Raw genomic sequence first — 27,599 nt, forward strand, 5'->3', positions numbered from 1 at the left:
AAGCTTAATTCTAGCAACAACAACATGATTTAAGCAACAGTTACACATACAAGCCAACCTTTGTAGTAGGGTGTGTAGAGCTGTCTCGGAATTCAAATTTAAAGCACATAAATCACTGCTGTACTTGGAAGCATAAACAAACAGTTTGTCAGAGGGGAGGTTAAACACCAGCCAATAATGCTATAAATTTGAAGTATAATAAATGGTTTTAACCATCACTACCAATTATGAATGACAACCCAAAGAATATAATGTAGTGAACTTAACAACACACTTTTTTGTAAATTTTTCTATGTGTGTTTAGACAATGGTATTACCCCAAAAAGTTCCTGTTGTTGCAATTGTTTGCTACTGAAGCCCAATCCTGCCCATTCTGACTGACACACTGATCATTTGAAAAACTCCATGGTCTAATTTTTAAATAATATGTCATTTACTCTAAATATCTACATTGTTATTTACTGGGTACTAACTGATACTGTGTGATTCAACACAGTAGCTCCTAAAAACATAGTTTACTAACAACATCTGCAATGAATCTGGATATTGGTAAACATGACTTCATGTGTTTACTGACTAGATAACAAAAACCATGCAAATTGTCCAGTTTTGTCATTTTCTTGGGCCCTAGAACATAGCTATCAAAAAATAAGCTTACTAAAAATCAATTCTTATTGCATTGTATTAATTATATCATAACTCCAAAGTTAACTGTATTTTCTCATTAAGGACAGCACTAAAGAGGTAAACTAAATGTAATACACAATAGTTGTTGATGTGTATTTACATGTTTAATTTTTTTATTGATTGATTTGAGAGAAAGAAACATCAATTTGTTGTTCTATTTCTTTACGCATTCATTGGTTGATTCTTGCATGTGATCTGACTGAAAATCGAACCTGCAACCTTCATGTACAGGGACAATGCTCTAACTGATTTGCACAGCAGTCTGTATTTTCTAAAAATCTATCATAGATAGCGATAAAAGAAATATGTAATCTAAAAAGCACTATCCATTTATAATACAAACAAATGTGTACCAAGTTAGATTTTCAGCTGTGGCAGTCTGTCTGTATGTTCTTAAAGGAAATCCTCACTTTCTGGCATGGGAGCTTAAGTTCATGTTGCCCAGATTTGAACATACCCTTCTGCTTTAATGATTTCCAAAGCTAAAAACAAAAGGGAATAAGCTCCTTAAAGAACAATTCAAAACCCTAATGTCATATTATACATAAAAGAGTGAATCCTATATTAACTAAAAGAAAATCTGTCCTGTATTGACCCTTCACATATTAAATAATGAATCTCATATTTGAAGTCAGTTATACCCAAGAGTAACTTAAAAGCATTTCATTTTTCATATACCTTTAAATGTTATTTTCTTCAACTATGTCAACAACTAAATTTCATTATTATTTATTGCTGGAATCTATTGACTATACTCTGAAATTTTTAATTTGGATATCATTTGCTCTGAGAGATTGTTTTCCTTTCCAAAGTGAAACAAATCAATGGAAAAAGGAAAAGTTAACATTTCCAAGGTTGTATGTAAAGATGGAACAAAAATTAAATTGCTAAGTAACATGCCAATCATTGTTCAAAAACCAGGTGAAATGTTTACACAAAAGAACATTTCACAGAACTACACAAAGCCTACTAGTATACATATAGACACACTTTCTTATACTAACACACTCTGGGAAGACACAATGTGATAGAGAGAAACTCTTCATAATTTATGTCAGGAAATCTTGGGTTAGAGGAGGAATCAGACTGGAAAAAAAAAAAAAAAAGGCATATGCAGGAACAGAGGGGGAAAAAAAAAACCCAAAGGCCATATGGAAGCCAGCTGTAAGCCACTTCCTATGCATACGTTCTTGAGAAGAGACAGGCCCACACAAGAAATGGCAAACGATGCGAGCTCTGTGCCTATCATCACAGCTACAGTGGTTCAGGTTTCACAGGTCTTTCCACAAATGGCTTAGTGGAGTTCCTCGGCCTTCCTTTCTAAAATCTCCACACACGCACCCCACCCTCACTTAATGTTTCTTCTTAGTGCTTATCGCAATCTAATATGCTACATATATTTCATTTATCTTGTGTACTGCCTTTCCTACTCAAATATAAAACACACAAGGGCATGGACATTTGTCTGTGTGGCTCTCTGTTGAAATTCCTAGTGTCTTAGAATAGTGCCTGCCATAGTAATAAATGGCTCTATAAGTACTTGTGGAATGAACACTGAAATCTCTACCAATTTTAGCTATGGTAATACTATCCTCTTGAAGGAGCAAGTTACTAATCTCACTAATCATAATGGAAAATACTTACTAGACCAAAGGTATAGCAGGCAAATTCCCCACTTATTAAAGATATTAGATGGGCCGCACCTATGCCCAGGGCTCTTCGGCATTCCCAGCTTCCTGCTCTCCGCACCCCTGCCTTCCATCCGCACTGGAAGCAGAGCCTACTGGTGCCCGTCAGATTCCCTGCTGCTCACTCCCCATCACCCATGGCTTGGATTCTACTGGAACTGCTTGGCTTTCTCACCCAAACCTTCACCAATCTGGGCCTCTGGCGTGATCCAAGGGCCTGACCCTTCTTCCTCCTTTTGGCAGAAGCCTGGCCAGCTCCTCAGCGATCCCGTCTCTCCTCCCATGGAAAACGCTGGCATGGGCCACCGCCGCAGCCAAGAACACTGTGTTCTTCAACCATTGTGCGTATTTGACCTTTTTTTCTGATTACAAATGGTTTCTAAGGCTTTTTTAAAGTTTTTATTTAAAACTTAATAGCATTTACCATATATCCATCTCCTGAAAGTCTCAGAAAAAGAGGAGAAAAATACTATACAACCACAAATTACTAACAGTATAGCAAGACTTTGTGCCAATGTATACTCTTTTACTGGATACAAAAGAACCCATTATCTTTACCCCCAAATCCTAACTTTCTTGATTTTTTTTAATTTCCCTGAACATCTCTCCCCTGATGCCTTCATTTTGGAAACATGCTTGCTAAAGTAATTAGGGATGTAGAGTAATGGTATCTGCAACTTACTCTAAAATGCTTCATACCTAGGTATAGGTAGGTAGATACACAGGTAGGTAGGTAGCGCACATGGAAAAGTGTTAGCAATTGTTGGATCTAAGGTGGGCATACGGGCATTCATTGCACTGTTCTGTTTTTACACATATTTAAATTTTTTGTGATAAATTCTTGGAAAAGAACATCCGTTCTCTTACCTCAGTGTTATGTGTCTCTCTGGGGTCCTAATTAGCCCACTTAGCAAATGTAATGACGCTCAAGATTGGTCTGTCCCCACCTCCAACCCCACCTGCACACGGCTGCCAGCATCCTCTTTCTAAGCTGCATTAAATAACTGCATTACTACTTTTTTAAAAAAGCTCTAAGATGACTCAACAGCACTCTCCCTAAAATCACGCATGCCCTCCCATGCTCTCCCGGGTTGGTCATCCTCATCTCTCTCTCTCTCTCTCTCTCTCTCTCTCTCTCTCTCTCTCATACACACACACACACGCACACTCACATGAAATCACACTGACACCCTCCCTCAAATTTTCTATAAAACTACCTGCAGATCCCTGAACACATCCTGTTACTTCATGCCTCTGGGTATTTGCTCCCTCTGGTCCCTCTGCCTGCTTCATATGTGGGTTTAACCACATGTCTGTCATCACATTGCTGAATGAGCAATGTAAGCAAAAAGGACCATCAAATAATTAACAAGAAAGTCTCAATTATTCACTGATACATTCTCTTCTTCATACCTGGATATTACTATTCAGCAATTCCTTTCCAAATCAGCAGAGGGTGCCATAATTTCATTTTTAAAAAAGAAAATTAAAGTCATGCTACAAAAGCAATCCTCAACCTCAGATGCAAGTGTTAAAGCTGGAAAAATAACTTTTTCCAGTTTTGAGACATAACTGATATCCATCATTGTATAAGTTTGAAATGTACAGCATATGGTTTGACTTACATATATTGTGAAATGATTACTGCTATAAATTTAGTTAGCATCTACCTTCTCATATAAAGAGAAAGCAAAAACAGAAAAAAAAATTCATAGAATTAACTGTAGTCATCATGCTATACATTAAAATCCCAGTACTTACGAATTCTTTAACTAGAAGCTTGTACCTTTTAACTTTCCCATTCCTCCACTTCCTACCTATGGTAACCACATATCTAATCTCTTTTTCTGAGTTTAGGTTTTTTTAAAAATACATCTATTTATTTATTTGTGTGTGTGTGTGTGTATTTCTAATAAATAAGGAATTTCAAAATGAAAATAAACATCCATTATCAATGTAAACAAAAATTTTTTACCTTAAAAAAGAAACCACATGACCATATACCTTAAATTCTGAATATGATTGTTTTGTTTGAACAAACTATGTAACTTGTAGGAATTTACCCTAAAAAATAACCAAACAAGTATGTAACAATGGATCAATAAATTGAAATAAAATACATTGGAAAATGGTTGAAGTTTTTAACGGCAGTATCTTCATTGCAGAATTACTGCTTCACTCACAATCACAATTAACAATATAGAACTGACTCTAACGCATGGCTATTTTGACTTCAATATACCTGCACAAACACATGCAGCCTCTATCCCCACCTCCTATTGAAACTTTTGCAATTTATTTCACTTCTGACCTTCTGCTCTATACTTTCCTAACCTAGTTCCCAGTCCATTTTTAGTTTCCATTTTACAATTCCGAAAAGGTACTGACCAATAACAGTAACTGGATTTTAAACAAGACAGTAGATCTCAAAGTTTCTGGCACTTTCAAAATTAATTTCTACCTTTTGTGTCTTAACTAATATATTGCTTACAGTTATCAAATAATTATCAAATTCCTATGACCTGCATAGCACTATACTGAGCTATAACAGGAAATTCCAAAGTATAATCATATTTAGATTTGATCAACTGAAAATCAATTCCAGTTCTAAAATTCTGAATCTATGAGTCTAGATTTATTCTGTGGTTTTTCACTCATTCACTTCAGGGACTCAAGTAAATTCCGACCAGTGACACTCGGGAGTATTCTGAGGCAGGGCATTCCCGCGTCAACTGTAATCGCGGTGAGATCACACCCTTATCTAAAAGGCAGGAGAGATACGATTGAAAAAGAATGAAACCACCAGAGGACCTAGGAATACAGTAAACTTTCTGTGCGATATTAAAAATCTGACGTTACTCAAACCTGGGTCATAAAACCAGGAGGGCGGCACCCACTCTCACGCACTTAGTCTCCCCACCAAGTCCTTCCATTTACTAGACACTCTGCTCACAGTCACTGTTTTCTTCAATATGTAAAAAATGCAAGAAATATATGTCTTCACTGAATCTCAGACGAAAGCATCAAAAGACAATAAGGTAAGATTTCTTTTTCCCAAGTTAGCAATAGCATCTCTTAAGAGTGGAGATTTAATAAACACTTAGGACTACTTGAAATTTGAACAATTTAGGTAACATTCAAAGTGAATAATCTCACAATAAGAACTCCATTTCTTTTTTTAATACATTTTATTGATTATGCCATTACCGTTGTTCCAATCTTCCCCCTTTGAATCCCTCTACCCAGTACCCCCCACTGCCTCTAGCAATCCCCCCCCCTAGTTCATGCCCATGGGTCACGCATGGAAGTTCTTTGGCTCCTCCATTTCTTATACTGTTCTGAACATCCCCCCGTCTATTCTGTACCTACTGATTTATACTTCTTAATCCCTGTACTTTTCCCCCCACTCTCTCCCTTCCCCCTCCCAACTGATAATCCTCCAAATGAATTCCGTATCTATGATTCTGTTTCTGTTCTGCTTCTTTGCTTAGTTTGTTTTTAAATTCAATTGTTAATAGTTGTGAATTTATTGCCATTTTATCGTTCATAGTTTTGATCATCTGTTTCTTAAATAAGTCCCTTTAACATTTCACAGAATAACGGTTTGGTGATAATGAATTCCTTTAGCTTTACCTTGCCTAAGAAGCACTTTATCTGCCCTTTGATTAATGATAGCTTTGCTGGATAGAGTAATCTAGGTTGTAGGTCCTTGCTTTTCATCACTTTGAATACTTGTAGCCAGTCCCTTCTAGCCTGAAGAGTTTCTTTTGAGAAATCAGCTGACAATCTTACTGGGAACTCCTTTGTAGGTAACTCTCTGCTTTTCTCTTGCTGCTTTTAAGATTCTCTCTTTCTCTTTAACCGTTAGCATTTTAATTATGATGTGTCTTTTGGTGTGGTCCTCTTTCAATCCATCTTGTCTGGGATTCTCTATACTTCATGGATTTGCATTTCCATTTCCCTCACCAAATTAGGGAAGTTCTCTTTCATTATTTTGTCCAATAATTTTTCAATTTCTTGCTCTTTCTCTTCTCCTTCTAACACCCCTGTGATTCGAACGTTGGTACACTTGAAGTTGTCCCAGAGACTCCTTACCCTATCTTCGTTTGGGGGGATTTTTTTTTCTTCTTCTTGTTCTGATTGAATGTTTTCTCCTTATCTTCCAAATCATTGACTGGATTCTTGGCTTCATCCACTCCCCTGTTGATTCCCTGTAAATTTTTCTTTATTTCACTTAGTGTAACCTTCATTTCTGCCTGGGTATTCTTTGTATTCTTGAAGTACCCGGTGAGTTCCTTGAGCATCCTTATAACCAGGGTTTTGAACTCTGCATCTGAGATTGCTTATTTCCATTCTGTTTAGTTCTTTTTCTGGAGTTCCGTTCTGTTCTTTCATTTGGGCCATATTTCTTTGTCCTCATTTTGGCAGCCTCCCTGTGTTTGTTTCTATGTATTATGTAGAGCTGCTTTCACTCCCTGGTCTTAGTAGCATGGCCTATCATAGAAAAGTACACCAGTAAGTTGTATGGGGTGGAGCCATAGGTAATTTCCAGTGTGGAGCAACCCATGTGAACACGGTTGATGGAGTCTCTGATACTGTGTTGCCACTTTGAGGCTCTGTAGGGGAGGGCTCAGAAAGGGGACAATGTTGCTGCCTGTCCTCTGGGGTTTTGTCCAGGAGGAAGCTATCCCCCAACACCCACCCCATGCCAGACCCTTCAGTTTCTCCCTGCATGCCGCGGGTGCCTTTCACGCTGCTACCCTGGTGCTGGAGCCTTGAAGGAGTGAGTCTGTGTTAAGTCCTAAGTCAGCTGCAGACCCTTTAGGAGGAGATACCTGAGAACCCTGCAGTTTCTTCCACTGCGCCAAACCCCTCTGCTTTTTACAGCCAGAAGTTATGGGGACCTACCTGCCTGGTACTGGAACCCGGGGTTGGAATCCCTCGCTCCTGAGGTGTCCCTCCCTATTTTTATCCACCACATGTGGATGTGAGACCACCCATTCCCTGTCTCCACATCTCCCCCTCTCCTACCCAGCTGGATGAATTTGACTTATGTAATTCCTTGGTTGTCAGACTTCCATACAGTTCAATTTTCTGATGATTCTGGGTGATAGCTGTCTTGCAGTCAGTTGTAATTCTTGCTGTGGTTGTACAAGCAGGCAAGCCACATTGACCTATACCTCCATCTTGACTGAAGTCTCAAAAACTCCATTTCTGATATACATGTCCTGGTGAAACTGCCACTCACCTAATAGCTGCAAATTAATTCTGTGTTTCCTAAAAAGAGTCTCTTCTCATTTGCATTTCTTTAAAGATGAGAATGATTTTTTTTTTTAATTTTTGGGAAAAGATAAGCTGGGAAGGGGGAGTGTCCTGAACTGCTAGGTGGAGCTACCAGCCAAAAATGGACTGGGGAGCTGAAGAGCAGGATTTTAGAGCTTTAAAAGGAATGCTCTTGAGATGATCTCAATAAATGTAAAAGAGAAAAGAAGCCTATGAAAGACAAGGACCCTGACTTCTCTGCAGCCTGAGATTGGGCCAGACTTGAGGGCTGGGTTAATCAGAAAAATAATGAAACTGTAATACCATATCTCTACATCAAGGAAGCCTGTAAATATCATTACGTAGAAACAAAACTAATACTTTTCCTTATCACTTGTTAGGCCCATATTAAGACTTACCATGAAAATTCTTTATTCCTAATTTTTGCAACAGTTACACAAAGTGAACCAAGTAACTGTGTCTATTGATTGCCCCAGGCATCATCTCCTCATTGCTAAAAAGAGAGATTTTTGCTATTATCTACCCCTATGTGAATGATCTTCAATTGTATTATAATTTCCTTGGATTAAGAAAATGTCACAATGTCTCAAATAAATTCTTTTTACTCTCCCCTAAGCCACTTGAGAACATTTCTCGAACCGTTAATTTCACAAACCAGCCAAGGTGCCTAAGGGAAAAATGATAGCTGTACAAGTTCTGAAAATCTTGCTGAGCATGTCTGTGGTTAAAGGGCTGTGTTTCTTTTCCTTAGTGCCTGAAGAGTAAATAGCTATGAAAGGAAAGATGGAAGAAAAGAGCCCAATAAATTACCATTTGGAAGGCAATGCCATTAGTGTAACAGGTGTTTAGGTGAGGCAGGGGTTATGTAAAACCTTTGGGCTTCTGTTCTTTTTTTGTTTTGGTTTTTGTTTGTTTGCTTGCATTTAGTTTATTTTTGATCACTAACCTACCTCACTCACAATGGCTTTATTACATTATATGCTCGTTGCATCCCTGCAATATTCCATCTTAGTATTATTTGTAACACTATGTGTACTTTTTTAGGCTATATTGTTTTTCGGTTCAGGGACCTTTATTTTGGTAATAAGACATATACTGCCAGGTTATAAATGCTTTTTTTTTTTTCCTAACAGAAGAAGCTTGGTGGTGGATATGTAGCCATTTGTATCTTTTTATGACTAAGAGTTCAAGTTCAGGCTTTCGTACTGATCGAATGTAAATGTACACCTACACAGGTATATGGAACTGATGTCAAAATTAAGCTCAGTCACTAGGAGAAGGGTGTTCGCTGTCTGAACTTTCTTTAGCATTTTTTTCACCTTCACAGTCAGGCACTGATCCCTCTGGCCTCTGAAGAAGATCTGGGTCTGGTCCTTCTGCAATCATTTTGTTTCTTACTGCCGTCACTGGAGTGCCCAGTGGGACCACTCTGAGACATCTGGCATATCACGGATGCTTGGCTACAGTTAAAGATATTTTCTGCTGCTACTTCACTTTCCTGTGATCCAGAGCCTTATAAACTTCTTTGCTGTGATTGCTCTGACATGGTCTCAGAATGGGACTTCGTTTGTAATACTGGTGACACTTACAGGATATACTTCAAATATGACATCATCTAGGCCTGGGCTGGATGACAACTTTGCATCGAAAATATTGTGAGCTGTTTCATTAAGTCATATACGATGATCAACAAATGGTACATGAGAATTACCTTTTCCCTGGATGAAGTAAATTCCTCACATACTTTCCTTTCAATGTAGCAGAATCACATACTAACAAAATTTACTATCAATTTTACTAATTTACTAATTACTAATTAATTTTACTAAGTTTTACCATCAACTCCTAATAAAACCATCTTTCAAAAGAATTGTCCATTTTTGTTTTGTTTTTAATCACCAGTAATGAATTCTGGAACTGCCAATGCTTTTCAGATAAAAAGGTGTTTTATAAACTGTAAAAAAGTTTTTATTTATTTATACTTTTGACTTCCACCCAAAAAAGATCTGAGGTAGCTTACAGAGACACAAACAAGCAGCTGGAGCTTCTACTTATCCACAGAGGTTGTTTTTGTTTTTCAATGAGGAAAGGGCAGACAGGGTGAATACAAAACCTTCCACGTAAGATGCTGTCATGTGCTGACACGGTAAGTAAATTACGGGAACATACACTTCTACAAATCTTGGCAACACTGAGTATTTATACAGACGTTCTTTCCTTTGATCCACAAGCCTCTGGGGAGGTTAAACCTTTATTTCACCCTTTCTGTTCCAAAGTCACGAAACAAGAAGGGGATAGACCCAGGCTAGAACTCAATGTTCATTACACCCTTTTCCGCATACAGGGCCTTTCCGAGCAGATCCAACGTGAGGTCCCCAAGAAGATAGAAAAGAAAAACAAACCAAAAAAAAATGCTTTTTGTCAACTATGAGATGAACCAAAACCAAAATTATTTTGCATATACATACAACCACCTGGTAAGTGTTCCATTTTACTTAGAAATTATTAAATATGCGGTTTGACTCCTATTTTACTATTTTTACTAATAACTGCACGTACCCAAAGAACATGTACTGAGAAACTACAAGGCACAATACTGGAATGTTCAGATATAATCACTACTCGGAGGAGACAACATGTGCTGGGACAGAGAGAGTGCCACATCATTCGGTAAACTGGAACGACAGGTTGTGGGAATGTGCAGTTACTGCTAACCAGCTGCTAAAGGGAAATAACCAACACCAGGCCTACGTGTAACATCACAACAGAACTGCTCCAGAATGAAAAGGCTCAGGGCTCAACCTTAGAGGTGAAATTGCTCCTCAAATTAACATCCGACCCTACTCCCCAGTTAATTTTTACTCTTTAAAACATGTCAACAAACTCGAAGAGAAATAACTATGTAGCAATCATTTAAATCAGTAGTTTCAAAACTTCAGTCATTCACATACCACCCTCACAATTGTTACGTTACATCCAAAACTACTTTTTGACTTAACAGTTTTCTTAAATTCAGGGTTTTTTTTTTTTTTTAACCTAAATGCCTATTTTGGGCCAGTATAAATTAGTAACAGTAAAACCATGAGCTTGATGACTTAGTTCTGTTTTCCAACATACATAAAAATGAAGGCATATGCTTAAACAAAAACTGTTTGAAAACCTCTTTAAAAACCCTGCATGTCCACACTTAGGAAACACTAACATTTAAAAAAAAAAAAAAACTATTATTAGCAACTATTTACAAACTATTTGTAAATACGGTAAATGTTTTCTTTTTTTCACTCTTTTTTTATTCATTTCAGAGAGAAGGGGAGGTAGGGATAGAGAGAAGGTAAAAACATTGATATGAGGGAGAAACTTCGATCAGTTGCCTCTTGCACGCACCCCAACTGGGGACCGAACCCACAAGCCAGGTATGCACTCTGACAGGAATTAAACGCGCGACCTTTTGGTTTGTGGCGCGACCCCCACTGAGCCTCACCAGTCAGGGCAATACAGTAAATGTTCCTTGCGTTATGTAACTGCATTGTCGATTCCTTTTTCTACTTCCTTATTAATATATGCGTAATTCCCTAAAAAGTACTTGATCATTTCCGGTGGAAGCCCATCCTGCTCCAGTCCCCCTAGCTCACTACAAATGAACATACTATCTCTCTATACCTAATTATGAGTTAATTATCTAAAAAGTTACACAAATCTTTCTCGTACCTATAGACAATTACAGATGGTTTTTCCTTCCATCATTTGTGAAGATAGAGAAATTAAAAACGTGAAAAATATCAGATACCATATTTAACTATGTTCTAACTAAACAGTATCTTCTGCTGCACTTAAAATGAAAACACTATTTTCTAGATGATCTCATGCTAAGATTTACTTTATGCCCAAATCCTGTTAAAGAAAAAAAGTTTAATGATTTTTGCAATTATAGTTGTCTAAAAAAATTACACTGTACCATTATTTTTCAATTAGCCTAATTCCTGACCAAAGCAAATTAGTTTTCTTAAGCCAATTCAGCAAATCACAAAGACAGGTGGATCCTCGATTTAATTATATTTAATCTATCAACTACGAAAAATTGCTCTTAATTATTTTGTCTCATTAGTTCCTTTTCCAGAATTGACCGTTTTAGCAGTCAAAATGATGTATGCTCACTAGCAAAAGCAGATCTTTGACACAGGTGAAAAAACAAGGAAGTGACTGAACATTTTCCTTACTAGCAATGAGAGCAACTGCATCGAAACATGATTTATATTAGACTCTACAAGTCATTTACTGGGGAACTTTAGGGTGTTTAACAAAAGTGTACCTCCCCACCAGCACAGCGGCTTTGCATTCCACTGAGCAGTGCATTTTATATTGGAAGAAGTCAAAGACCAGATCTGGAGCAGTCGCTGGACTTTTACAAGGATTCAACGAAGAAAGACAAACCACTGTCACCACCCTTCCATCCTGAAAATGGGCATATAAAAGTAACCAGACTGGGCCAAAGATGGAGTCACTCATGCTAATCCCCACATCAGCAAAGCAGAACACAGCAAGGTTTCTATGCTAGGCTCTCCTAGAGAAGAGGGCCTAGGTCGACAATTAGTGCTTGCCTGCTCAGTAAAACTTACCTGCCCCAGCGCCAAGACTTCCCTTTGCTCCATATGAGGAAAGTAACCCTGCTTTAACAAGTTGGCAAATGCTCAGTGTAACTTCCTTGTTTCTGCTCACTGGGTCTATAAAAATCTCTCACCCTGTACAGACCTTCTGAGCTCGGTCAAATGTAGCCCAATTCATGGGAACCACAGACATTTCTGAATCCTATGAAAGCTATGGACCCTCTGTCCTATTTAAAAAAAGAAAAGGAAAGGGAAAGGAAGGGGAGGGGAGGGGGAGGGGGAGGGGAGGGGAGGGGGAGGGGAGGGGGAAGAAAGGAAAGGAAAAACACAATAGCCCAGGCAAGATGACTGGTTTGGAGCAGCATCCTGTGCACCAAAAAGTTGTGTGGTTTAATTCTGGTCAGGGCACATACCTAAGCTACAGGTTCAATCTCCAGCTGGGACATATATGGGAGGCAACCAATCGATGTTTCTCTCTTTCTCTCTTCTCCCTCCCCCTAAAATCAATCAACATACATTTGGGTGAGGATTTTTAAAAAGCTACACACAAACCCAAAATGGGGTCACTTATGCTAAGCCCCATGTCACCAAACTAAGACTTATTTAGTTGTAGCTCTCTCGGAAATGGAACTTTAGTCAATCAGGAATCACCTGATCAGCACGCATGAGATAATCTGCCTGACACACCCCAGTCACCCCCTAAAGGAAACGGACCTTGTCACAACCAGCATACGTTTTGCTAGTTTAACTTCCTGGTCCCGCTCCCTTCTGCCTCCAAGTCCTCTATCTGGTACAGCCCCTCAGAGATCTTTTCCAGCTGCTACATGTGCCCATTCATGAATCACTGAATAAGGCCAATAAGATCTTTAAAAATCTATTTAGCTGAATTTTATTTTTTTAGCAGTCCTCAGAAACATTCACATAATACACAAAAAGCTGCCCCTGTCCTAGGCAAGTCATGGAGCCTAAGCCTGCCTGTGTACCCAGATCAAGAACTCTCGCTCCAGGGGCTTGAGAAGGCTGACACAAGGCTGCAGCCTCACATTTGAAAAGAAATGTCGTGAGTCTGCTTGTACTGTGTGTCTAAGTACCCAATCACGTCTAAGTCACATGCAATTTTAAAATATATTTTTAAAACAAAATTCTTTGGCAGTAGTGTATAAGAATTGCTTTGCATCTAGATACACTGAATGAAAAGTCTCTTATTAGCTGGCAGCTGCAGCTCTTGGATTTAAGAAATTAGGGATGTGGTCTGATGAGGAAGAGAGTCACAAAGCGCTCAAGCTCTGCTTGTGTAATTCCCCAAATGAGTATCAAAAAAACAGCAGTTCTTCCTATCATTTAATGGGGAGAGGCGAAGTAGTGCAGACGGAATAGAGCACCAAAAGTGCCTTTGGGCACATCAATCTTAAAAACACTACAGAGCTACATATTTCTCATTGATGTTTATTGGGATAAAAAATTAGATTGGTTCATAAGGCATACATAGAACACCTCTGAAATCAACACTAAGTATTCTTCCCTCTTGGCTGTGAAGCATGACCTAAGCAGCCAGGTTATATGGGTCTGTAACCTGCAGAAATGAAAGAAGGGGGTCTGGGTGGCAATGACAAGTCTCGGCTCAGAGGCAGAGCCAGGAGCTGCAGCTGAAGGAGTGACCAAGATTCTCTCAGTGACCAAAAATCTACTCGGGCTCCCCTGAATGTTCTCAACCAGGCCTGACTTTTCCACGTCCATGTTCCCATCCGCATTCTTGAATTTTAGCCAGAATCCCTATAAATCCGTTTAACCAAAAGCCTCCACTCGAATATCTGTCTCAACAGCCTCAGCATCTAATGGGGTTTCTCATCCTCCACCGTCCCCCAGGTGATGTGTGATCACCCCAGGCCACCTTTAGCAAGGTCAGTTTAGCCAGAATCCCTTACCCTGACGTTTCATTTTAGTAATTTTCCATTCAGGAACCTCCACCCTGCTCCTTGGCCATAAATTCTCACTTGAGTATGCTGTGCTGGAGTTGAGCGCAACCTTCCTCCCCCAATGCAGGACCTCACACAGGACCCCACTGCAGTGGTCCCTACAATCATCGCGATGGCCTCCCTGGAAGAAGGTCTGCCTTACTTCCGCAAGTGTCATGAATAAGTTCTTCTTCAACAGTTTGAATATTTTTTCTTTAACTGGAGTAAGGCAAAATGTAGTCATTACTCAAGTGATGGTAAGTGTTAGAGTTTTCAAGAAAGGATGAATGATATTGTGACTTATAATAGGAAATACATATTTGGTTTTCCTCCCCGTTCTGCCACAGAGCTCCTAAAACCCTTGGAATATCCTAAGTGATACGGGCCATAAAAGTGCCTTTTGATATTCACACCTAAGTCTACGTTAATGATGTGACTATGGATGAGACCAACCTTGATTAAAGGGTTGAAACTTTTATTCTCAACCTCCTACTTCCAGGAGGGGGAGAATAGGTAGATACTGAGTTCAATCACTAATGGCCAGTGACTTAACCATGCCTACGTAACAGAGCCACCATAAAGAAACAAAGGAGGGCTTCCGGGAGCTTCCAGGTTGGTGGGACATGGAGGCGCAGACAGACAGATGAACCCACAGAAGGCATGGAAGTTCTAACCCCTTCCCACATACCCTGCCCTACGCATCTCTTCCATCTGGCTAGTCTGAGTCATATCCTTTTTAAATAAACCAGTAATTTAGTAGGTAAACTATTTTCCTGAATTCTGTGAGCCAGCCTACCAAATTAACAACCCAATGAAAGGGCTGTGGGAACCTCTGATGTACGGCAGGTGGGTCAGAAGCACAGGTGACAGCCTGGACTTGTGATTGGTATCTGAAGTGGTGGTGGAGGCGGTCTTGTGGGGTTGACTGATCTGACACTATCTCCGAATGTCTTAAATTGTAAGGCAGCCAGCTGGTGTCAAAGAATTGCTTGATGTGTGCAAAATCCACACGTCTTGTGTCACAGGTGAAGTAGGGAGGGAGGATGGGACTGAGAGTAGCAGAGCAGACACACAGGAACAGTGCGCTTTCTCCTTCACAGGGTAACAGTCTCCAAATCACACACACAGAATAAAGCAGCGGAAGGGTGGCAGTGCTAGAGCATCAGGTAGAAAGGCTGTTCGCCACCTAGAAAGGCAGTTCTATGGAACCCTAAGCATGGACTCCATGAGAAGCAGAGCTTCAGTCCCCAGGAAAGCAGACTCAAGAGAAGACAGGGATGCAGGAACCAAAGGAGAAGCCCTTATTAACATGGACTGAAACCAAAAGCAGCCACTGGGACAGGAGCATGAGATCCTGGTCTGCTTGGCAATAAAAATAAGTACAATGGGGACGCCTGGTGGTGGGCCCAGAAGCCAGCAGGGCCTAAGGACCAGGCCTGACGACCTATGAGGGGTGAGCTGAGCCTAAAAATTGGCCTTCCTGGTGTCTGCCTTGATCACAGAACCACAGTAGAAACAAGCAAGACAGGCACCAGCCCTGGCCTCAGAGTTTTGAATAAAATATAACTGCAAACTAGCAAAGAAAAGGACAGAGTCCAACTGAAGGGCCCGAGCATTAATCTACATGGTCTCCCAAAAGCTTGAGCAAACATATGGAAGTGAAAAGTTTAAGACACGTTAAGGAAACTGTCGATTACAGTTGGGATGAAATAACAGGCAAATGTTGGAATGAAAGTGGCAGATAAGATTAGAAGACAACAATCCTGACTGCCAGCCTATGGAGTTTATAGGGACGCGGGGGAGCAGAAAGGAACTGTGTCTCAAAGATTAATTTTCTGGCACTACTGTGGAAGGCCAAGACAGAGGGAATTTCAAGAACAAGGCATAATCCTCATCTCCAAATGCTGTTGATACTACAAAATATGAAAATACTGCTTAGAAATATCCTCTTTACCAGTTTTATTAGAGTGGAGGTTATGGGTGGGTAGGTAGGTGAAGGACAGAACCGAGTGAGACATAACAGCGAATAGTAAGTGGACAGAGAAGTGGAACGTTCATCAGAGCTGTGAACTGTGAATAACTGCTGAGGACAGGGAACCGCGCCGTGCACGCATCCCATCGGGTATGCAGAACAACGGGACAAGAGAAAGTTCCCAGAGTTCTCAACAGAGGTATTAGGTTTTTCTTTTGTTACTATTTTTAAAGGCAAGTAGACCTGAGCCAATAGATTAGAGATGCAAAAAAGAACACTGGGTAAGCGACAAACAAGGGGTATTTAAAGGAACAGAATTCTGAGCTCAGCTCACATCCAAATGCCTTTTTACGTAAAAAGATAAATGTCAATTTCAATCTTTTTCTTATGGATAGTTTCTCAGTGTAAAATCTCTGTAAATTTCTCAGCGCGTTAACGTGTCTGTATCACTGCTCAATAATCAAGGAATACAGGGTGGGGCAAAAGTAGGTTTATAGTTGTGAGTATGCAAAAACACCGAGTTTACACTTGTATTACTTATGAATTATGTTACTTTTCATGCACACTGTAAACTTACTTCTGCCCTACCCCATACATATCATAGCTTTTTTTAAACTTTATCAAGTCAATTATTAAATTTTAACACAAATTATGCTTTTTCATGAAATGTGATGAGCAGTATAAGGAAGGAAAGAATGAGTTCTAGAATTATCCGGACCTGTGTTTCCACCATATTTTTAACACATTAACACAACCACTTGTTCGCTTGAAAGTTTACAAGCATAAGACTTACATGCTAAGTGATGTAAAAAACTCTCTCATCTGATTATCATAATGGCCCTCTGAATTTAAAGGGTCAACAACTTGCCCCAGTCAATAAAGAAAGAAACAGGGCAGGATCTGAACTTGAATCTAACTCCAAAGATAATCCTTTCACTATGTCCAAATTGTAATGCCAAGCTCTGTGTCCTTCCGTGACTTCTCGAACCTCAGGTCCTCATAATACCCCTCTAATACCTTCTGTACAGTTTTGTTTTGAAGAAGTAAAAAAGATAATATGTGGATAGTTCTTAGCACACCAAAGGTGTGCAATAAATACTGTTTCCCTTCTCTATTTCATTTTGTAATCACTTTCTTAAAACTTTGATCTTTCTACTATACGATACTGTCCCTTCGATGCCCTGAGGCCCCAACTCCAACAGCACTGACAATCACTGGCTTACCTGTTTCTCGCTAGTCGGTAAGACAAGCCTTTGCCTATCACTAGCTTTGCGTCCTAGTTTCCAGCGTATCTGCTCACTAAGTGCTCAACAAATAGTTCTTGTTTCAATTAACTCCAGTCAACATGTGGCTCAAGTGTTCTACATGCTTAGGTTGCCTCCTGTCTAAAACTTTAGTCTAAAACTTTGGTCAGGTTTTACACGTAAGGCAATATATGCAGATATGCAATTCACAATATGCTATCTGGAAGGGCAGCTTTCTCCCAGACAGAAGTGCTGACAGAAGCCATTGTTCCTTTGTTGGACCTTCCCATCACCCAGCCTGCAAGCACAGATGGGCACCATATCTGAGTGTCCATCAACCTAGCTAAAACCATTCCCCCACCCTGGTGATTCCCTGAGACACTGCCCCCCCCCCAACTTGTGGGCCCACCCAAGCCACTTCCATTGGCTTTTCCATAAAAATGACCTGTCTTGGCTCATGCTGTGGACTTTCCTAAAAACTCTCAAAGGTTCGCAAATCCCAAACAAGCAGCATCCGGCCTTACTGTGCCCCATACCTCTTGTTAAATGGCCCCAAGCCCATCACAAGAAGCAACCACCTGAAAATCACTTTGTCGCTCATACCAGGTGGTCTCCAGCAGAGCACAAGCAGCAACTGACCTTGGCCTGCATCAGAGTCCCTTCTAACAGGCCCCAAAGCCAACACCCCCAGGAGCCAGCTTCTGGCAACACCAGAGCACCAACCAACCACCTCCACCAATGATGCAACCAAATGATAGACTCCACAGACACCAGAGTCCCACTTAAGTGAATCCTGCTCCATAGGGTCAACCCTTGCACAACAGCTTCTCCACTGTGGTCACCACCAGCCCTCACAACCAATCAGCCCAAGGGTAAATTCCTCCCAGTGACATGACAACAGCAATCAAAGCTCAACTGCAACAGGAAGATACACACAACCCACAAAAGTAACACTCCTGGAGCACCTGGCTCAGATGACAGGAAGACTGTGCCACTTGGTCCTACAGAACACCTACTACGTAAGGTCATTCTATCAAGACTGGGAGATGTAGCAGCCCTACCTAATACATAGAAACAAAAACAGGAAGGCAGCCAAAATGAGGAAAGAAACATATCCCAATAGGTGGCGGGGGGGGGGGGGGGGGGGGGGGGTGCGGGGACAGAACAAGACCCCAGAAAAAGAACTAAACAAAATAAAGGCAAGAAATCTACCAGACAGAGAGTTCAAAATACTGCCTTGGTTGGTGTGGCTCAGCTGGTTGGAGGGGCTCAGGTGGTTGGAGCGTCATCTCCCAGACCGAAAGGTCACAGGTCTGATTCCCAGTCAAGGTACATTCTGTGTTGCAGGCCAGATCCCCAGGCCAGGGTATGCAAGAGGCAGCCAATTGATGTTTCGCTCCCTCTCTTTCTGCCTCCTTTTCCCTCTCTAAAAATAAATAAATAAATCTTTAAAAAATAAACAGATAAAATCAATGGGCATATCCTCAGGTGAGATTAAAACAATTTTTTTTTAAAAAACCACTGGTTGTAAGTGAAAACTTCAACAAAAAGATAGGAAACAAAAAAGACCATTCAGAAATGAAGAGTACAGTAGAGAGAATCAGCATAGATTAAATGAAACAGAGGACCAATCAGTGATTTGCAACATAAGGTAGCAGCAAACACCTATCAAACAAGCAAAAAGAAAAAAGAATCCAAATAAATGAGGATAATTAAAGGGGCTTCTGGGACAACAACTGCATCTTGGGATACCAGAAAGAGAAGAGAGAGCAAGGAATTGAAAACACATTTGAAAAAATAACGATGGAAAACTTCCCTAATTTGGTAAAGGAAAAAGACATACAAGCCCAGGAAGCACAGAGAATCCAGAAAAGGTAAACGCAAAGAGGCCCAAACCAAGACACATCATAATTAAAATTCTAAAGGTTAAAGACAGAGAGACTCTTAAAAGCAGCAAGAGAAAAGCAATTAATTATCTACAAGGGAACTCCCAGAAGACTGTCAGCTGATTTCCCAACAAAATTTTGAAGACAAGAGGCATTGACACAAAATATTCAAAGTGATGGAAAGGAAAGACCTACAACCAAAATTACTCTCCCCAGCAAAGCTATCACTTAAAATCAAAGGACAGATAAAGAGCTTCCCAGGCAAGAAAAAGCGAAAGGAGTTTATCACCACCAAACGAGTATTACAAGAAATGTTAAAGGATCTTCTTTAAGAAGAAAAAAAATCAGAAAAATGAATAACAACATAGCAGTAACTACATATCTATCAACAATTACTTTAAATGTAAATGGATTAAATGCTTCAACCAAAAGACATTGTGGCTAAATGGGTAAGAAAACAAGACCCTTACAGATGATGCCTACAAGGGATTCATTTAGAACAAAAGACACACACAGACTGCTAGCAAAGGGAGGGAAAAATATGTATGAAAATGGAAACAACAACATCAAAAAAAAAAAAAAAAGCTGGGATAACAATATTTATACCAGACAAAATAGACCTTAAAACAAGAGCTATAATAAGAGACAACAAAGGACCCAGAAATTACACTTCTGGGTATTTATCAAAAGAAATCAAAAATACTAATTCAAAAAGACATATGCATCCTTATGTTCACTGCAGTATTATTTACAATTGTGAAGCTATGGAAGCAATCTAAGTATCCATCAATACATGAATGGATAAAAAAGTGGTGCATATGCACAATGGAACATTACTTAGCCATAAAAAATAATGAAATCTTGCCATCTACCAGAATATGGATGGACCTAGAGTACATTATGCAAAGTGAAGTCAGTCAGTCAGAGAAAAACAAGTACCATATGACCTCACTTATATGTGGAAACTGAAAAACAAAATAAATGAACAAAATAGAAACAAACTCACAAATACCAAGAACATTTTGAGGGCTGCTATATGGGAACAGTTTGGGGGAATAAGTAGAAAAGAGGAAGGGATTAAGAAGTACAAATCTGGCCCTGACCAGTGTGGCTCAGTTGGCTGGGCATCATCTCACAAGGCAAGAGGTCACAGGTTCAATTCCCTGGCAGGATACATGCCTAAGTTGCAGGTTTAGTCCTGACTGGCAGGTGTACAAGAGACAACTATCAATGCTTCTCTCTCACATCAATGTTTCTCTCCCTCTCGTCTGCCCTTCCTTCCCCTCTCTAAAAATAAACTAAAATTTTTTAAAAAGAACAAATTGGTATTACAAAGTAGTCATGGGGGTATACAGTATAGAATAGGAAATAGAGTCAATAATATTGTAACAACTATGTATAGTGTCGGATACTATGTTTACTGAGATGATCATTTTGTAAGTTATATAAATGTCTAACCACTATTTTGTATACCTGAATCTAAAATAACATTGTATGTCAACTAATATTGAAAATTTTAAAAATTACTTGTAAAAGATGAGATTAGTATGTTATAAACTACTGAAGCTTGTGACTTACTTTTTATGAATTAGAATTAAGAGTTTCTCAACAAATAAAAAATCAGTAATAGTATATTACTAACGAAAGCTGTACTAAGTACCTTACCCATAAAAATTCACTCAATGTCCATAACAACCCTATGAAACAGGTTTAATATACTTTCATCCCTGCTTTACAGATAAGCATGTTTAGGCACGGAAGGGTTAAGTAGCTTGCCCAATGTTAACTTAGCCCAGGATTTTAACCACTGGACACAAACTTCTCAGTAATGGTGTTACTCTCAATTCGTCTACATTCAATCTGCTCTCATGACAGGTGGCATTTCAGTTAGCTTCAGGTATATTCCTGGAAACATGTTACTATCCTTGTGAAATTAATTTGTCTGTGTAATAAAACACAAAAGGCTAAGAATTGCGGTAGTGTAGGGGGAAAAAAAGACTAAGAAAACCTAAGCACATTCTGATCTTTATTTCCTCAACTACATAACAAGATGCAACGGTAGTAGCAGCAACCATTTCTTGAACAGCTCTTCTATGCTGTGCCAGTCACTTTACCTTAGTAACCTCCTTTGACATTCACAAGCTATTATTAGTCCTTATTCATAGATATAGAAAGTGAGATTCTGAGAGGTTCAGCACCTTTATTCTAAAGCTCCTGTTCTGCTTAAAGCATACTCGTACGCTGTCTTTGGGTCAAGACAATTTCCTCTGTACTGCTGAGTCCATGGAATCAGTGATTATATAAATACTTTATATAATACCTTGCTCATCTAAGTGATCTAGGAGCTCTGACAGAGGAAAGGGATTTTTCCCTGCTGTTCTAACCCCACTGCTCTGGACATAGGAATGAAAACGAACAAATTAGGAGTTGTTCTCTTACAAGTAAGCTCCACAACAGGTAATAATACACAGGGCTTGTTCAATGCCATGTCTTCAATGCCCAAAACAGGGCTGGACAACAGTAAATGCTCAATACATTATGTTCTATCTTAAGTGATATTCCTAAGAGTCTAATGTGTGTGAGCCCAACTAGGGTAGCCATATGTCTCCCATCCCCGTTAGATGACACCATAGAACTACGATCATTTAGCAAAGAAGTTAACCCATCATCACTCTTAACCAAACCACCACGAACACAAAATCATTAAGTAACCCAGAGAAACTGGTCTTCAAAGTTTGAATATTTTAAACATAAAATTATTAAGTAGTGCTTCAAATTACACAACATCAGATCACTGTACTTCATATTTTGGTTTGATTTAGAATGCGTAAGATTGAGGTATTCAAAAAGGATGGGATACAAGAATGGAAGAGACCCGAGATGGGGGTAAGGAATGTGGAATCTAGTCCTGGTTCTGCTGGTTCTCCAAGTAACACCACTGTGGCCCCAGCCAGTCCCACACTCCCCCAGGCCTCAGGTTTTCAGAATCCAGGGATCTCTTAGACCCATTACAGCTTCTCCGTTCAATATCTCTAGGTTTGCAGATGCCACCAGACTCTGAGATGGCCAGTGAATAAGGTAGTTATCTAAACCAGTCCTTGAGGGATGTGAAGGCTACACGTACACAAGTATGAAAGTTAGTGCAAAACTCAACTGAGCCAATCAGTGATCACACTTCCTTCTCCCTCTTCTAATGCCAAAACATCCTATGTGGCTGTAATCACAATATCCCGGTGCCCAGCAGTTCAGAGACATTAAGTGATGTTTAAAAGCAATTAATTTAATTTAAAAAAGAAAAAGAAAAGCAGCACTGAGAGTGGCAACCTACATCTTCCCTCCAGGGTTGGAGGTGGGTGGGCTATGTGTGCCTGCTTCACAATTCTGTTCATAAGGCCCTGCTTAATATGAATATCTTCCATCCTGTTTTTCTTAAATGTTCTGTATGAATGAAAATAGTGTATTTATTGTAAAAGATGTATAAAAACATCAAATGATGTCAAGTTAAAATCATCTTTGAGCAACCTGCTGATTTGACTCTATCAGATGTTACCAGATGTACTGCTGGGACTGATGTTTTGATGCGTTATGCATCAGTTATGAGAGAACTGTTTTGAAGACCACATCCTTGAAATAAGTGCATATTACTTTTCGTCTAGTGACATTAAATGATGCCAAGGGTCTCTTCGTAGGACTACCCCCAACCATCTGCTTTTTGGACATTTTAGTACAATCATAAGTTTAATATCTGATAGGATCAGCAGAACTAAACTCATAGTAATTAAAGGCAGAACTGTTTTACCTTGTCATGAACTACAACTAGTAGTTGTTTTTTAAACAAGTAGTGTTTTTATGTTTTAAAGAATTATACTAATCCAAATATATCCCAAAATGGAGCACAGACCTAAATGTAAAATGCAAAACTATAAAACTCCTAGAAGATAATATAGGAGAAAATCTAGGTGATCTTGGGTCTGCCGATGACTTTTTAGATACAACACCAAAGGTACAATTCATGAAAGAAATAATTGATAAGCTGGACTTCATTAAAATTGAAAACAGCTCTACAAAAGAAAATGTCAAATGTCAACAGACTGAGAAGACAAGTCACAGACTGGGAGAAAATATTTTCAAAAGACACATCTGATAAAAAACCAGTGGGGGATTTACATTAGTACCAGGCACATAAGGAAGACACCTGAAGACAGTACAAAATATTACAGTTGAAAATGTCATTTGGTCTATTATCTATTGAGATCCATGGCTAGGTATTATCAAAACGGACAATTTTTAAAAAGTAACGGAATGACATATGCAGTATCTCATTTATGTTAATAATCATTTAACTCTGTATATGTCCTTAAAGTTAAAGACACACAATATACAAAAGTTCATTTAGAAAAAGATTGAAAGATACACACAAATTCATAATAGCAGTCACATGTGGGGAAGAAAGGGAAATAAGAATTGGGAAGGGGAAAAAGATATACTTCAATTTTATCTGCAATGGTTTGTTTCTTTCACTACAAAAAAAAATCTGAAACAAATATGACAAAAAGTTAACTATTAATGTGGGGAAAATACCATTCTGAAATACACGAGGGAGAGTAGGAATCCTGCTGCTGATGATCAAATGTACACAGATGTTTACATAACTTTTATTGTGTGGGTACTAAGTACTGTGTATTCAACAATCACTCAAATTATAAAAGGAATTCAGGGAGGGAGGAGCAGCAGCTTAAAACAGGTCTGACCTGAGGCTGACGGACCTGTTTTTAAGTCAATCAGCCTAGAAGGAAATTGGAGTGAAAGTCTGCAGTTTAAAAGACTACTTTCCCTTTTTCTCTTACTCTAATTCCAATAGGTACCCTAATTCCATTAGATTTGCCCCTCCCATAATCAGTTTCATTTACTGCTTTCCATTTCCCAAAGAAAGCTTTATTTACTACCACCCATTTCTCAACACTATGAATTTTAAAGAAGAGAAAATGCTGTATGAAATAAAACTTTTATCATTCAATCTACAGGATGCCAGTAACAACTTTTCACCTATTATATTACACTACAGGCACCTTGAAAACAAGGGTACTGTATATATTCTCAAGTTTGCTCTCAGAATACAATGTAAAATTACATAAAATTATATGCAATAAATATATCATTCTAGAGGCAAGAAAAACCTTGTTTTAATTTTTTAAATTCCAATTGTTTTAACAGCACTAAGACGTGTCTACCACAGTTTTTTATTTCAAATGAATTAACCTAGTTCCAAAATATGACAAAAGGACTTTTCTATTAATAGTGTCCTTTTGATTTACTTTTAAAAACCAGTGCAATTTAGCTTTGTGTTTCCAAGAAAAACGACGGAGGGAGGCGGACTCTGGCGACCTCACGCCCACAGTGCATTTCTTCTATGGCCGCACGCCAACCCCGGTGACCCCTGGTGCACTCGGCCACCAGAGCCTCCAGGATGCAGCCCAGCCTTGAGTGGCTTTGGCAGGACAGGTTCTGGCTACTGCCTAAAAACTAGTGGGCTGAACTGGAAGACCAAGATGGCCTGGTCTACACCCACCCTCTGGACATGCTGACGGCCCTGCCCCTGAGCTGGTGGCTGGGTGTGTGGGATCATATAGGCAGGCAGGCCGGTGAAACCCATCTCCACGCTGAGGAAACGCTTCCTCATGGAAGGACGGAGATACAAGGAGCCTCAGTAGCTGTCCTGGCTACCCAGTGTGGCCTCACATTGCAGCACACCCAACACTGGTTCCGGAGACGCTGGAACCAGGCCCAGCCCTGCCTGATCAAGCAGCTCTGTGAGGCCAGCTAGTGGTTTGTCTTCTATATGTGTCACACAACCCCAGCCCATGCCATTCTGGAACAGCTGTGGGGTCTGATTGCCCACCACCAAGAAGTGTGACTCCAAATGCCAGAGTTTGGTGAAAAGGAATTGTTTATTTAAAAATTATACAGATTTAGAATAATGGCAGAACTCTGCCATTTAGTCCCACTCCCTTTAAAACACCCACAAACAGATGGTCCTGCCTCCCTTGCCAATTCAGGCCGGTTTCAGAGTATGCCAGTCAGAGGTACTGTCTTTTAGAAAAACAGAAGTCCGTGGCTCAGCATTCCAGGTCACAGCTGAGCATTCAGGCATCTCCCATCAATCTATGCTTGGTTGGACAAGTCCCCCGCAATTCCATCAGCCACGCTGCCGTGTTCTCCAGGTCTTAATCCGAAACGGCATGGCACCTCTTTCCACTCCAGCCTCATGGCCAGGCAGCAGGGGTCCTCCTACACCCTTTCAAACCGCATGGCAAAAATCCCCTCTCATGGCTGCCATGCCTAGTTTAATCCTGACCCAGGGCTTCCTGTACAACCCCATTTTCAATTCCTCCCACAATGCACTACATTCTGCCTGCCCTCTGTACACTCTACATTCTCTCAGCTGCCATCCTTCGTCAGGGCAGGTGTACCTCCACGTCGCAGGGGAACCACCTGCTTCTCACACAGGCACTGTAACACCCGTGGCCCCCCCAACCCCACTACAGGCTACATCATGAGTCGAAGTTATGCTCATCTCCCTGCAATTAACGTAACTATTAAACTAGCCAAGTTGCCATAGGTATGCAACGTGCCTCTCAGTCGCTGTCCTCTGCTTCCCCCATCCCTCAAACCATGGCTGTGGAGGTTTTAGGGACTTTTGCCTTAACACCCCATTACATCTGTGCTCCACCCTTGGTGGCATCTTGGTCCTATACCATTGAGTGGTGGCTGTGGAAGCTGGCATTGTGCTGGGACAATTACCCAAACCAGCCCCGTAAGCCAAAGCTGTCCCGTTGATACCTCTTTGAGCTGAGTTTCTACACCACATTGATCACATTGCCCTTGGACATCAGACGCTAGGATTTCAAGGAGCAGGTAGTGCACCACCTCCTGACCATCGCTTTCTCTCCAGTGCATACCTGCTGCACAGCGGCTCTCTGGTGCTGCTGCTGCCACAAGCCTCCGCGGAATACCTCCGTGAGGTATTCAACTATGCACAGCAAGTTGTGCAACTCTCTTCATCATCTCCTCCTTGGTCTTCTACACTCACCTTTTGCTCTTCCCCACCAGATCCTCTACCACATACTATGTCTATCACAGTTCAAGCCCCTTCTTTGGCTCCTACTTCTTCAACTCGCCTCTGGTGATGCTGCAGCTGTTGCAGGTGCTCCGGTCTTGCCTCATCCTTTGCATTATCCACAGCTTCACAAAGAAAGGCCAGAGGGAGGAGGACATTTACAGTGACATGGACTTGAGCGAAGGGGAGGCAGCCCAAGAATGCAGGCAGCTGAAGAATGGGGTGGCTCAAGGGCCCAGGACAGCTCCCACTGATGGCCCTCAGAGCTGAACAGCTGGGTGGCTGGCTGGCCAATGGGCACATGTCGGCCATGTAGCTGGCTGAGGACTGGCTGTGAGGAGCTGCCCCCAGTGCCCTGGATTATGGGGAGGCTAGACTGTCAGCCCTTGGGCTGGCTCTGTGGAAAAAGGGAGGGCTCCACCCCAGGGGTTTGGGGAGGGCTGATGACCGGTTTCCAGGCCCTTCCTTCTTCCCACCCTCCCTCGCTCCCTCCAGACAGAGCTGGAGCGTGGGCCGGAGAGGCATGCTGCAGCCCGCCAGGGCCACCAACAGGCTGCCGCCTCGGGACTGGGAAGAGCCCTGGGCTGAAAGGGGTCCAAGAAAATTTGAACGAAGAGGGAGGGAGGAAGGGAGGGAAGAAGGGAGGGAGGAAAACCATGGAGAGACCAATTTATTCATCCTGAACAGACCCAGAATCCCATAATATAATGTTGAAAACTGATTTTTTTAAAAACCAAACATTTAACCTGCCTTCTCTATACTAACTTTATCTCAAATAACATGTTCTCTCTCTATAAAAAAAAAATTTTGAATAAAAAAATAATTAAAATGTCACCATTTTGTAAACCCTAATAAAATAATGGATCTAGGCAATGGATAATGGATCAACAGCCATGAACATCACAAAAAGAGAAAAAATCCACATAACTAGAGGTACACTTCACCCCCTATGAAGCCGTTTCACCAAAAAATACTGAAATAATCAAATCAAGATCTGATTGCTACTCATAGCAAATAAAAGAACAGAACATGTTAAACCATGTATTAAATAAAAAGCATGACAACAGGTTACCACCTAATATAATTCTTCTTAATTATGATTATGCTACCAAACAAATATTTCTTAATAAATGTACAGGTAAGTTCTCTTTGTAATCTTTAAC

The 27,599-nt window shown here is 40.4% G+C and overlaps 1 protein-coding gene and 1 pseudogene across 3 annotated transcripts in view; one reads left to right on the top strand and one right to left on the bottom strand.

The window, feature by feature from the left end:
* The window catches only part of MPP7 (MAGUK p55 scaffold protein 7), a 247,737-nt gene that overhangs the window by 209,540 nt on the left and 10,598 nt on the right, over positions 1-27,599 (bottom strand). The gene's annotated exons all lie outside the window — the stretch shown is intronic.
* On the top strand, positions 24,787-26,712 carry LOC129085897 (ceramide synthase 4-like; annotated as a pseudogene).

Source organism: Pteronotus mesoamericanus, unplaced genomic scaffold, assembly GCF_021234165.1.
Source record: "Pteronotus mesoamericanus isolate MK-2021 breed Mesoamerican mustached bat unplaced genomic scaffold, CSHL_Meso_final contig_130, whole genome shotgun sequence".
NCBI classification, from domain to species: Eukaryota; Metazoa; Chordata; class Mammalia; order Chiroptera; family Mormoopidae; genus Pteronotus; species Pteronotus mesoamericanus.